This window comes from Dama dama, chromosome 1 (genome assembly GCF_033118175.1).
Source record: "Dama dama isolate Ldn47 chromosome 1, ASM3311817v1, whole genome shotgun sequence".
Lineage (NCBI taxonomy): Eukaryota > Metazoa > Chordata > Mammalia > Artiodactyla > Cervidae > Dama > Dama dama.
In genome coordinates, this window is record NC_083681.1 from 28,276,914 (window position 1) to 28,289,365 (window position 12,452).

The 12,452-nt window shown below is 40.9% G+C and overlaps 1 pseudogene; it reads right to left on the reverse strand.

The window, feature by feature from the left end:
- Window positions 1-2,037: 2,037 nt before the first annotated feature.
- On the reverse strand, window positions 2,038-9,785 carry LOC133039975 (splicing factor 3B subunit 4-like; annotated as a pseudogene).
- Between the last annotated feature and the right edge of the window lie 2,667 nt (window positions 9,786-12,452).

Consider the following 12,452-nt stretch of genomic DNA (forward strand, 5'->3'; position numbering starts at 1 on the left):
GACTGCAGTCGTGAAATCAAAAGACGCTTGCTCCTTAAAAGAAAAGCTATGATCAACCTACACAGCATATTAAAAAGCTGAGATATTACTCTGCTGATAAAGGTCCATCTAGTCAAAGCTATGGTTTTTCCAGTAGTCATGTATGGATGTGAGAGTTGGACCATAAAGAAAGCTGAGCATCAAAGAATCGATGCTTTTAAACTGTGGTATTGGAGAAGACTCTTGAGAGTCCCTGGGACTTCAAGGAGACCCAACCAGTCCATCCTAAAAGAAATCAACCCTGAATATTCACTGGAAGGACTGATGCTGAAGCTGAAACTTCAATACTTTGGCCACCTGATGCAAAGGACTGACTCATTGGAAAAGACTCTGATGCTGGGAAAGATTGAAGGCAGGAGGAGAAGGGGTCGACAAAGGATGAGATGGTTGGATGGCATCACCGACTCAAGGGACATGAGTCTGAGCCAGCTCTGGGAGTTGGTGATGGACAGGGAAGCCTGGCATGTTAAAGTCTGTGGGGTGACAAAGAGTCGACACAATGGAGCGACTGAACTGACTGAAGCTATAAAGTATAACTGCACTTGATTGTCTGAATCATCATCATCACCACTGTTTCCAAGGTCTTTTCTGTGGTGCAGAGGAGACACCTGGAGCCACATTTCCCAGAATCCCCTTCTCTCTGTGGGCCTAGATAAGAGTCACCAGTGTAAGATGCAAGGGTAGAGACCCTTATTCTTCATCGGTTGTTGCAGGCAGATACACAGCCAGACTTGGAATTTAAAGCAGCTTCCAGATGACTTTTTCTTCTTTTGTTAAATTTTTATTTATTTATTTATTTATAGCTGTGCTGAGTCTTTGCTGCAGCACATGGGCCCTCTGTTGCTGTGTACAGGCTTTCTCTAGTTGCAGCGAGCAGGGGCTGCTCTCTAGTTGCGGTGTTCAGGTTTCTCACAGCAGTGGCTTCTCTTGTTGCAGATTATGGGTTCCAAGGTTCCCAAGCTCAGTATTTGTGATGCACAGGCTTGAGGCATGTGGGATCTTAGTTCCCAGAACAGGGATCAATCCCGTGTTTCCTGCATTGGCGGATGGATTCTTAACCACTGGACCACGAGGGAAGCCCCCTGGGTGACTTTCTTAAGAATCACTCTCATTGGCTTTGCCAACTAAGATAATTCCCACTTGTAGGGGCTTCCCTGATGGCTCAGTTGGTAAAGAATCCACCTGCAATGCAGGAGACTCCAGTTTGATTCCTGGGTCGGGAATATCTGCTGGAAAAGGGATAGGCTACCCACTCCAGTATACTTGGGCTTCCTTTCTGGCTCAGCTGGTAATGAATCCTCCTGCAATTGCAGGATACCTGGGTTCGATCTCTAGTTTGAGATGATCCCCTGGAGAAGGGAAAGGCTACCCTTTCCAGTATTCTGGTCTAGAGAATTCCGTGGAATGTATAGCCCGTGGGATCACAAAGAGTTGGACACAACTGAGCAACTTTCACTTTCGCATTTGTAGCCACTTACAGGTGAGTTTTTGAGAATCAGCCCTTCAAGAACTAACTGAGATGGTAACTCCTTCAGCCCTTCCAACATTTTTATCAACCTTTAATTTCCTACAATATAGTCTTTCACACTTGAAAAACTGAGTGGCTTCTGTTTTTCTGGTCAAACCTAGAATAACACAGTAGGTAGATGCAAGACACACACACTTGCTTCCCTGTTTGATGATATTTTATAGTTTTAGTTTTTAAAATGTTTGGGCCAGTTGGAGGTAATTCTACATGTTAGGTGTACACATATGTGTGTGGAACCATTTTATTTTATTTTCTCTGTGTATTTGCAAAACACATAGGGCCAACATAGAAAAAATAAATAAATAAAACCTCCTGTGAAAAAAATTACACTTACAAAAGAAAGGCCTGCAAGGGATGAGTGCCTTAGGCCCTCAGTGCTATCGCAACTCTGATTGGTCCAAGGAAGTGAACAGATATTGGGAGGCTATAATAGGAGGAAAGACAATGAGAAATCACGGAAGGAGAAGGCCTCAAAGTGGGCCTCGAGGGGGAACTGGAGGCCAGGGAGTGGGTCTGGGTGGAGGGAACGGCCCCCACTGGTAGCCATAGGGTGAAGGTCATGGAGGGCCAGTGTATCCATCCATGAGGGGGCATCAGTAGAGGAGGTCCATGCATACCACGTGGAGGCATAGGATCTGGGAGTCCCATGGTAGAGCCAAACAGAGGCCCTTGGCGGGGGTGGGGCATGCTCATGGGAAGATGTTCAGAGTGAGGCATTCCAGGTGGTGGTTGGGGTGGTGGCTGCCCCCCCAGAGCCAGGGGGCCCAGCATGGGGCTGTCCCAAGCCATGAGGGCTATGGTGGGCCAGCTGCATCTGAGACATCTCTAGATGGAGCATCCCACCCAGTGGGAATGGGTGAAGATGTAAGTGTCTGTGTCCAGGTTGTCCAGCCCCTGGGGTTCCCGCTGATGGGAGGCCATGTCCTCCAGCTCCAGGAGGCATAGGTGGTGGGGGCATAGCTGGGGGTATCCTAGGTGGAAGGCTCCAGGAGGTGGTACTGGGGGTGGGACAGAACCAGAAGGAGGCACGCGTGGAGGAGGAAGCCCAGACCCCAAAGATGATACCACAGGATTGGGTGCAGATGGTGGAGGAGGTGCATCGGCAAACAGCTGATGAGGGTGGTCAGCCTTGGAGAGTGGTTCTGTGCTGCCACAAGTTGTTCAGCTGCTGAGCCATGGCACTCACCCTTGGAGTCCTTCTTGTGTCCTTCAACAGTGATGGGGAGGTTATAGAGGTACTGCCCATTCATGGCTCAATCACTGAACTCCAAAGCATCAAATGAAACTAAACTAATAAAGGCACAACCTTTGGAGTTGCCTATGTCAGGGTCCCACATAATCTTGGGAGTTGGCAAGGTGAACCCACAGGCACTTAAAGTATCATAAAGCAACTTCTCATGGATCTTTGGGTCCAGGTTCCCAATGAAAATGTTGGTCCCCACATCCAAGTTCTTGTTGTGAGCTAATGCCTTGTTCACCTGTATTGGCTTCCCATAGAGTTTGATCATGTTCATCTTTATGGCAGAGTCAGCATCTTCCTCACTTAAGAATTCCACAAAACCATAGCCTTGGTGCTGACCAGTGACTCTATCCCTTGGCGTGTGGATGTTGACTACTGGCCTTGCCTGGAGAAATAGTTCCCACAGCAGTGGTTTACTAACCTTCTCATCAAGGCCCCCCATGTGGCATCCTGGTTCCACTTGGACGGAGATCAGCCTAGAGGCCATGGTGGAAAAGCTCCTGCTGTCTCCCATGTCAATATTTTTAAGTTTTTGTAAATATATAAACCACTTTTAAAGTCTTTATTAAATTTGATACAATATTGCTTCTGTTTTATATTTTGATTTTTTTGCCTGCAAGGCATGTGGGATTTTAGCTCCCTGACCAGGGATCGAACCAACATACCCCGCATTGAAACATAAAATCTTAACCACTGGACCACCACGGAAGTCCCTAGGAACCATTTTAAATAATTGTGTACAGAGTGACACTTCACCCTAAATACTTCAACATACATCTCCTAAGAATAAGGACACGGGACATAAACAGAACACCACTGTCACACCTATGAAGATTAACATAATTCTTCAATATCATCTCATGTATACCATATATTCAAGTTTTCCCAGTTCTCTCAAAATGGCTTTTTTAGCTGGTTTCTCTCTCTCTGTCCTTTTTTTTAAATTTGGGATCCAACACACTTCCTCAGGTTGTTATGTTTCTGTCATCTCTTTACATTAAGAACAGTATTCACCAGCCTAGACACTGCCTTCTTTTGAAGAGTCCAGAGAAGATGATATGAATTTAACTAATTTCCTCATCATTAGATTCAGGTTGAACATTTTTGTTCAGGTCTTTGGATTCAAAACCCAATATCCTAAAAGCTCTTACTTATAGAAGAAAACAGCTAATACATGTGAATGGAATGATGTAATTTTTCTAAATCGCTATTTTGCAACCCTCAGGGAATATTTGATTCAGGCAAGCTTCATCAATAAATGCTAAAACCATTAAATGAAACATTATTGAGAAAAGGAATGCATACATGCCTTCCCCACAGATTACGTATCAATCACGAAACTTTACTTTTGTAGTGGAGAAATCTGGTGGGTCATCTTAAACAAGTGATCAAATTTAACATCATCAAATAGTGGGACAACCAGATATTTCGATAATACAACAAGGAGAGTCAGATAACACTGTGAAGTGTCTTGAACCAGATTATTCCCACAAAACTTGTTTAAGCTTCCTTGTCTTCACTGCTTCCCTGTTGCATAGTGTGCGCTTAGTCACTCAGTTGTGTCCGACTCTTTGTGACCCCATGAACTGCACCCTGCCAGGCTCCTCTGTCCATGGAATTCTCCAGGCAAGATACCGGAGTAGGTTGCCATTCCCTTCTCCAGGGGATCCTCCTAACCCAGGGACTGAACCCAGGCCTCCTGCATTGCAGGCAGATTCTTTACTGTCTGAGTCACCTGGACTAGCTGGGTTTCACAGACAGCTGCATTTTTGGAAGAGAGTTAGCCATCTGTTTTTTTTTTTTTTTTTTTCCAGTCCAGTAATTGACAACATAACCTGGATGTAAAGCAAAAAAAATGTTTAAATATATTTATAAAGATGAAAATGTACCTTGTTCTTGGACTTCCTTGGTGATACAGTGGATAAGAATCCACCTTGCAATGCAGGGGATATGGGTTTGGTCCCTGGTCCGGAGAGATCCCACAGAGTTGCCGTGGGGCAACTAAGTCCATATGCCACAACTACTGAGCCTGTGCTCTGGAGCCCATGAATCGCAACAACTGAAGCCTGCACACCCTGGAGCCCATGCTTCATAGCAAGAGAAGCCACCACAATGAGAAGCCCACACACCACCATGAGAGAGTAGTTCCTACTCTCTGCACCCAGAGTAAGCCTGTGTGCAGCAACCAAGACCCAGAGCAGCCAGAAATAAATAAATATTAAGAGACATGAAGAACAGAATTTGAAGGCCCAATATATTCCTACCAGGATTTCTGCAGAGAGAACAGAGACACTTCAAAACAGGTAATATTCAAAAGATGATGACTGAGAAATTTTTAAAATTGAAGAAAGATGTGACCTGAATCATCATACATAAGAAGCACCCTGAGTCTTGAGTAGGATTAAAATTAAATTAAAACAAATACAAATCAAGACACGTTATAGTGAATCTGCAGAATACCAAAGACAAAGTATCTTAAAATCAGCCAAACAGAAAAGACTAATTATCTACAAATGAAAATTATTAAACTCTCAGCTGGCTTATCAGCAATATATCTTCAAAGGACTGAGGTAAATGAATGGCCAACCAAGAATCATACTCAAGTAAACTGTTATTCAAGAGTAACAGGTTAATTTCAGAGAAGGACTTTTATCACTTACAGATCTTCATTCAAAGAACTACTAGGGGACTTCCCTGGTGGTTCAGTGTAAAGAATCCGCCTGCCAGCTCAGGAGACATGAGTTTGGTCCCTGATCTGGCAAGATCCCACCTGCCGCAGAGCAACTAAGCCCGCATGCCACAACTACTGAGCTTGTGCTCTAGAGCCCAAGAGCTACAACTTCTGAGCCCATGTGCTGCAACTCCTGAAGCCCACTTGCCCTAAAGTCTGTGCTCCACAAGAAGAGAAGCCACCACAATGAGAAACCAGTGCACCGTGACTAGAGAAAAGCCCATGAAGCAGTGAAGACCCAGTATAGCCATAAATAAATAAAGATGTTTTTAAAAGGAACTACTCAGGGTCTGAAATGAAACAGATCCAGAGAGGAGTGGGATACAAGTAACATGGAAGCAATAAACAATGAAATTAGTAACTGTTTAGGTAAATTAAAAAAGCATTAGTGATTTTACATGTATTTATGTAAATATGTATACATATATTTAAATATACATATATTTAACCAACTTGAGATGAGTCTTTTACAACTAAAAATTGGCAAAATATTGGAAATTTCATATAGTTCAACCTAACATAAAACATTTTTATGGGACTTCCCTGGTGGTTCAGTGGCTAACACTCTGTGTTCTCAATGCAGGAGACCCAGGTTCGAGTCCTCGGCAGGGAACTAGATCCCACATGCTGCAACTAAGACCTGGTGCAGCCAATAAGTAAGTAAATATATAAAAAATTTTTTTAAACATTTTTATGAGTAGTTTTGTCTCTCTTATTCACTGTTGTACTTCCAGTGCTCAGAACACCATTTGCCACATGGCAGAGAGCCTCAATAAATATTATCAGTGAAGGGACTGCTTCACAGGAGATATTGGAAACAATGAAGAAAATATTAGACCAAAGTAGTGTGGAAAGTGGGAAAGGAGAGGTCAAAGTGAAAGCTTTCTGCAGTCTTTGCATTATTCAGAAAAAAGATAAGAATATTGATTATCTTTAGACTTTGTTAAGTCAAACAGAAAGATTAAAATTTCAAGGACAACCCATTAAAGAATACAAAGAAGAGATAACCTTCAAACTAGCATATGGGAAAAAGAGGCTAAAGAACATCGGATTGACTTCCAGTAAAGGCTGATGGATTGATTACATACATTAGTGTCTGCTGTTTTCTCAAATCCCAATAAAATGTCACAGAAGTGCACTTTAAAAAAAAAAAATGCATAAACCCACAAAGAGAATAAGAGATAAAAGGAATTTTGGAAGCTGGAAGACCTGTAGATAGTCAGACGATAATAACTGAACACACCTGAGAAGATGGATTTTGAAGCAGCAGTGGAAAAGGTTCAGGAAACCCCCAGATCTGTATCACTAAACTCCTGAAAGCTCAGTCATTAGCAGCCACATATTCTTTTCAGCTGGGTTACTGTCCTTCCCCCCAAAGCAGCAGGAAGCCAGAGGTTCATTCTCTGGAAAGAGTGAAAGAGCAGGTCTCTGGCCTGGGGAAAATGAGATATTGTTGTGGCCAGGATTTCTATACCTAAAAACAGAGGATTTAAGTAAAACTTTATATATTGGGTTATAAGACTCTCTCTTCACACACTATCCTTCCTTTTGGTCAAAATGTTGGCCTGTTTGGCTAAAGCTAAACAGAAAGGGGACTGGAACATTCTCCCTGTGTAATTAGTTTAAGCCAAAAAAATATTAATAGGCCTAAAGACACACTTTGGAGGGGTTTTGTGGTCAAGATGAAACACTATAAAGTGACCCATGGACTCAAGGCTTCACATCAACTTCGCTTTTTCTTCTAATTTACCATGAAATTTTTCTAACATATAGAAAAATTGAAAGAACAGTACAATGATCACCCTAATACTCTCCATCTAAGCCCAGTAATTGTTAACATTTTATCATGTTGACTTCCTCTCTCTACATATATATTTTATATGTATGCTTAACCCTTTGAAAGTTGCAAGTAGCATGTGCTTTTCCTCTAAACAACTTCAGCTTGCATATTCTAAAAATTAAGGACACTCTTCTACAAAGCCATGATACAGTTATCATACCTAGAAATATTAATAATAATTCCATAATATCATTGGATATACAATCTATGCTCAAATTTTCCCATTTTTCATTTAATAAGCTTTTTATTATTGCTTTGTTATTTTCTCAATCAAGATCCAATCAAGGTAGGGGGAGGGATAAATTAGGGTTTGTGGGATTAACATACACATACCTACTATATACAAAATAGATATCAACAAGGACCTACTGTCAACAGGGAACTCTACTCAATATTCTGTAATAATGTACACAGGGAAAAAAATCTGAAAAAGCACAGATAAATGTATATATATAACTGAATCAGTTTGCTGTATGCCTGAAACCAATACAATATAGTAAATCAACTATACTCTAACGTAAAATAAAAGTTAAATTGAAAAAGAAGATTCAGGCAAGCTTCATGCATTGCCCCTGGTTGTCACTACTCTTTAGTCTTCACTGAATTATTCCCACATTTTTAAAAATGACGTTGACTATTTGAAAAGACAAAGCCAGTTGTCTTGTAGAATGTCCCATCTTCTTAAACTGTCTGATGGTTTCTTTGTAGTGTCATTAACCTTGTTTCTCTATCGTCTGTATTTCCCATCAGTTGGAATCCAGCTAGAGACTCAGTTATGTTCAGGCTATGTTTAACGTATTGCTGACAAGAATGTGCTAAAGAGATAGCAGGAACTTCACATTATATCACATCAGGAGAAATGCAGTGTCCAGGTGTCCCACTGTTAGGGATCCTAAGTTTCATCACTTGTCAGGATGGTGACGAGGAGGTCTCTTAGTTGTGAAGACATGCTGTTTCCCTTTGTAACTAACATATGATCCCTTGGCACTCTATTGTTCCTTGGCAACCTGATGAATTAGCACACATTCAAGATCTTTCTTTGAAATGATTATTTCATTGGAGGAGCTGCAAAATGGTGACTTTCTATCATTTCTGCTACATGTGTTAACTGACATTCTATAGAGAAAAGCTCTCCCTTATCAATGGGGGTGGACTACAGTTCTTCCTGAACATCAGGGTAAATGCTTAACTGTTTCCTTTGATCAATTTATAGAAGAAAGTGAAAGTCACTCAGTCATGTCCGACTCTTTTTGACCCCATGGACTATACAGTCCATGGTCTTCTCCAGGCCAGAATACTGGAGTGGGTAGCTTTTCCCTTCTTCAGGGGATCTTCCCAACACAGGGATTGAACCCAGGCCTCCCACAGTGCAGGCAGATTCTTTACCAGCTGAGCCACAAGGGAAGCCCAAAGGAAATGTTTACATACTCTCCTCAATGGTGGTAAATTAAATTTTATCTTTTTCTCTTGGTTGTCACTTTGGACTCAGGGAATTATTTTCTTTTTCAATTTTTGTGACAGTTCACACTCATTACAATACAGTATAGCCATATTTGATACTCAATCTCTTCTTAGAAATTTGGCTAGTATGAGCCCTTTCAAGCTACTCCTGTGTTCTTTTAACACATCCCATTTATAAGTCAGAATTCTTTAGAGAAACAGGACCAATATCTAAAGAGATTCATTATCAGGGATGCTGAGAAGTCCCACAATCTGCTATCTGTAAGCTGGAGTTCCAGGAAAGCTGGTCTAAGCTCAAAGGTCCAAGAACCAAGGGAGCCAAGGGTGTAAGCCCTGGGATGAACTCAAAATTCCAAGAAAAGGAGGTAGGGTGGGGGTGCTGATCATGTTAATCCCCAGTCAGAGTCCAAAAGTCAGGAGCTCCAATGTACAAGGGCTGGAGAAGGTGAATGTTCCAGCTCAAGTAGAGAGATGGAATTTGCCCTTCCTCTGCTTTTTTGTTTTATTCATAGCCTTCAACGATTGGATGATGGAGTCTTCTCTGGTGGTCCAGTGGCTAAGACTCTGTGCTACTAATGGGGGAGACCTGGTTTGATTCCCGGTCAGGGAATTAGATCCCACATGCTGCAACGAAGATCAAAGATCCTGAGTGCTATAACTAAGACTCAGTGCAGTCATATAAATGCATAAGTAATTTTTTAAAAAAAAGACTGGATGATGCCTACCCACATTGGGGAGGGAAATCTTCTTTATTTACTCCACCAGGTCAAATGCTAGTCTCTTTCAGAGATAGCCCTACAGAAACACCCAGAAATAATGTTTACCAGCTATCTGAGCATTCGTTAGCCAGTCAGGTTGACACTTTGAGTTCTTCCTTGATTTCTGATGCAACTAGATTTCCCGAACTCACCTTGTCCTTAGTTTGCCCCAGATCTGGAACAGCCATTTCTGCAAGGGGACTTGGTTTGTTTTAGTGAAAAATGGTATTTATGAAGCAGGGTCCTGTGCTTAGCATAGCATGCTCATTGCCATTGGGTTGATTTTGCTTGTAGGCTCTTGCAGTTAATAAACGGTATGAGATATATGAAAAACTTGATGACTTCTTATAGATATTTCTAATTCAAATTTTTAACTGCAGGATCTTTCTTTTAAAAGATTGTCTTATTCCTTTTCTCTTATGCATTAAATTGCTTTAAACTACAATACACATAAAATAGTTTCTTTTAGTTTATCATGTGTCTTTTAATTTTGCTTATTGGTACAAATTTGATCTTTTGTCCTGCAAAATATTTTTATTTTTGTATAGTCAAATTAATCTTTTCATTCACTGCTTTTGGATTTTTTTTTTTTTTTTGCTTTTTTTTTTGCTTTTGGATTTAACGTCATAATTAGTGTGTCACTACTCTCAAGTTATAAAGTGAATCACCTATATTTTTTCTTTAGTACTTGTATGGCTTCATCTTTTCATTTAGATCCCTCATGCATTTGAAGTTTATTCATCTCATTTATCTTTCATGCTTTTGGAGTGTATGGTATGAGGAATGAATCCAACTTTATCTTTTCCCAAATAGCTATTTAGTTGTTTCAATACTGTCTCCCCATTAATCAAGATCTAATGTTTCTCACATATTAAATTTCCATTTATTCTTGGACCTACTTCTGGACTCATCATTCTGTTCTATTTGTTTGCCTCTTCATATGCCAATACCAGACTATTTTACTTTAGAGCTTTGTAGTATGCCCATGAGCACCGTAAGAGTTTTCCACTTACAAGCAGACCATCAAGAATCATAGTACATCTAAAGAGAGTCTCTCATATGAAAAATATGGGCCAAAATAAAAAGTAGAAAACAGCAATGTACAGAAAGAGAGTCTTTACAGGGAGAAGAAAAGGAAAAAGGAAAAATGCAGAGAGATGTAAGAAGAGATATTTTAACCATAAAACAAGAATAGAGTTTTTCTTTAAATGACAACATGGATGGTCAGGGGGAAAAATAGCTCTTGGAAATTTAAAAAATTACAGAAATAAAATAAATCAAAATAAACAAGCCAAAACACAATAGGAGGATTACAGCATAAAGAAAGTTGCTAAAGATGAAAATTTAGAATGTGAGAGAACCAATCCTGGAGCTCTAACCTTCAGACAATAAGAGTTCCAGTAAGAGACGGGTAAGGGAAACTGTCAAAGAATTACTCAGGAAGTTTTCTCTGAACCAAAGGAAATGAGTTGCTAGATTGAAAGGGCCCATTGAGTACTCCCGTGCCTGGTGCAGTAGTTGCAAACAGACCCACCCCAGAGCATGACCACAAAGAGAAAAAGATGTTATGGACGCAAGTTCCTGTGCCTGAAACACAGTGAGGCCCAACAAATGGAAATGTTGGAGTTTGGAGCAAAGGAAGATTTATCACAAGGACCAAGCTAAGAGAATGTGTGACTCATGCTCAGGAACCTCAAAATCCCCAATGCTTTTGAGGGACAAGCTTTTAAAAGCAAAATAAGGGTTAGGGGCTGCGGGGTGTGTGATTTTCTTCTGATTGGTTGGTGGTAGGGTAACAAGGGCAGTGTTTCAGGAAGCCCATGCTCAGCCTGAAGTTATCATCCTCCACTTGGGAGCAGACTGTGGCTCAGATCACGAACTCCTTATTGCCAAATTCAGACTTAAATTGAAGAAAGTAGGGGAAACCACTAGACCATTCAGGTATGACTTAAATCAAATCCCTTATGTTTATACAGTGGAAGTGACAAACAGATTCAAGGAATTAGATCTGATAGACAGAATGCCTGAAGAACTATGGATGGAGGTTCATGACATTGTACAGGAGGCAGTGTTCAAGACCATCCCCAATAAAAAGAAATTCAAAAAGGCAAAATGGTTGTCTGAGGAGGCCTTACAAATAGCTGAGAAGAGAAGCTAAAGGCAAAGGAGAAAAGGAAAGATATACCCATTTCAATGCAGAGTTCCAGAGAATAGCAAGGAGAGATAAGAAAGTCTTCCTCGGTGATCAATGCAAAGAAATAGAGGGAAACAAGAGAATGGGAAAGACTAGAGATTCTCTTCAAGAAAATTAGAGATACCAAGGGAACACTTCATGCAAAGATGGGCACAGTAAAGCACAGAAACAGTATGGACCTAACAGAAGCAGAAGATATTAAAAAGAGGTGGCAAGAATACACAGAAGAACTATCCAAAAAAGATCTTCATGACCCAGACCATCATGATTGTGTGATCACTCACCTAGAGCCAGACATCCTGGAATGTGAAGTCAAGTGGGCCTTAGGAAGCATCACTATGAACAAAGCTAGTGGAGGTGATGGAATTCCAGCTGAGCTCTTTCAAATCCTAAAAGATGATGCTGTGAAAGTGCTGCACTCAATATGCCAGCAAATTTGGAAAACTCAGCAGTGGCCACAGGACTGGAAAAGGTCTATTTTCATTCCAATCACAAAGAAAGGCCATGCCAAAGGATGTTCAAACTACCACACAGTTGTACTCATCTCACACGCTAGCAAAGTAATGCTCAAAATTCTCCAAGCAAGGCTTCAGCAGTATGTGAACTTCCAGATGTTCAAGCTGGATTTAGAAAAGGCAGAGGAACCAGAGATCAAATTGCC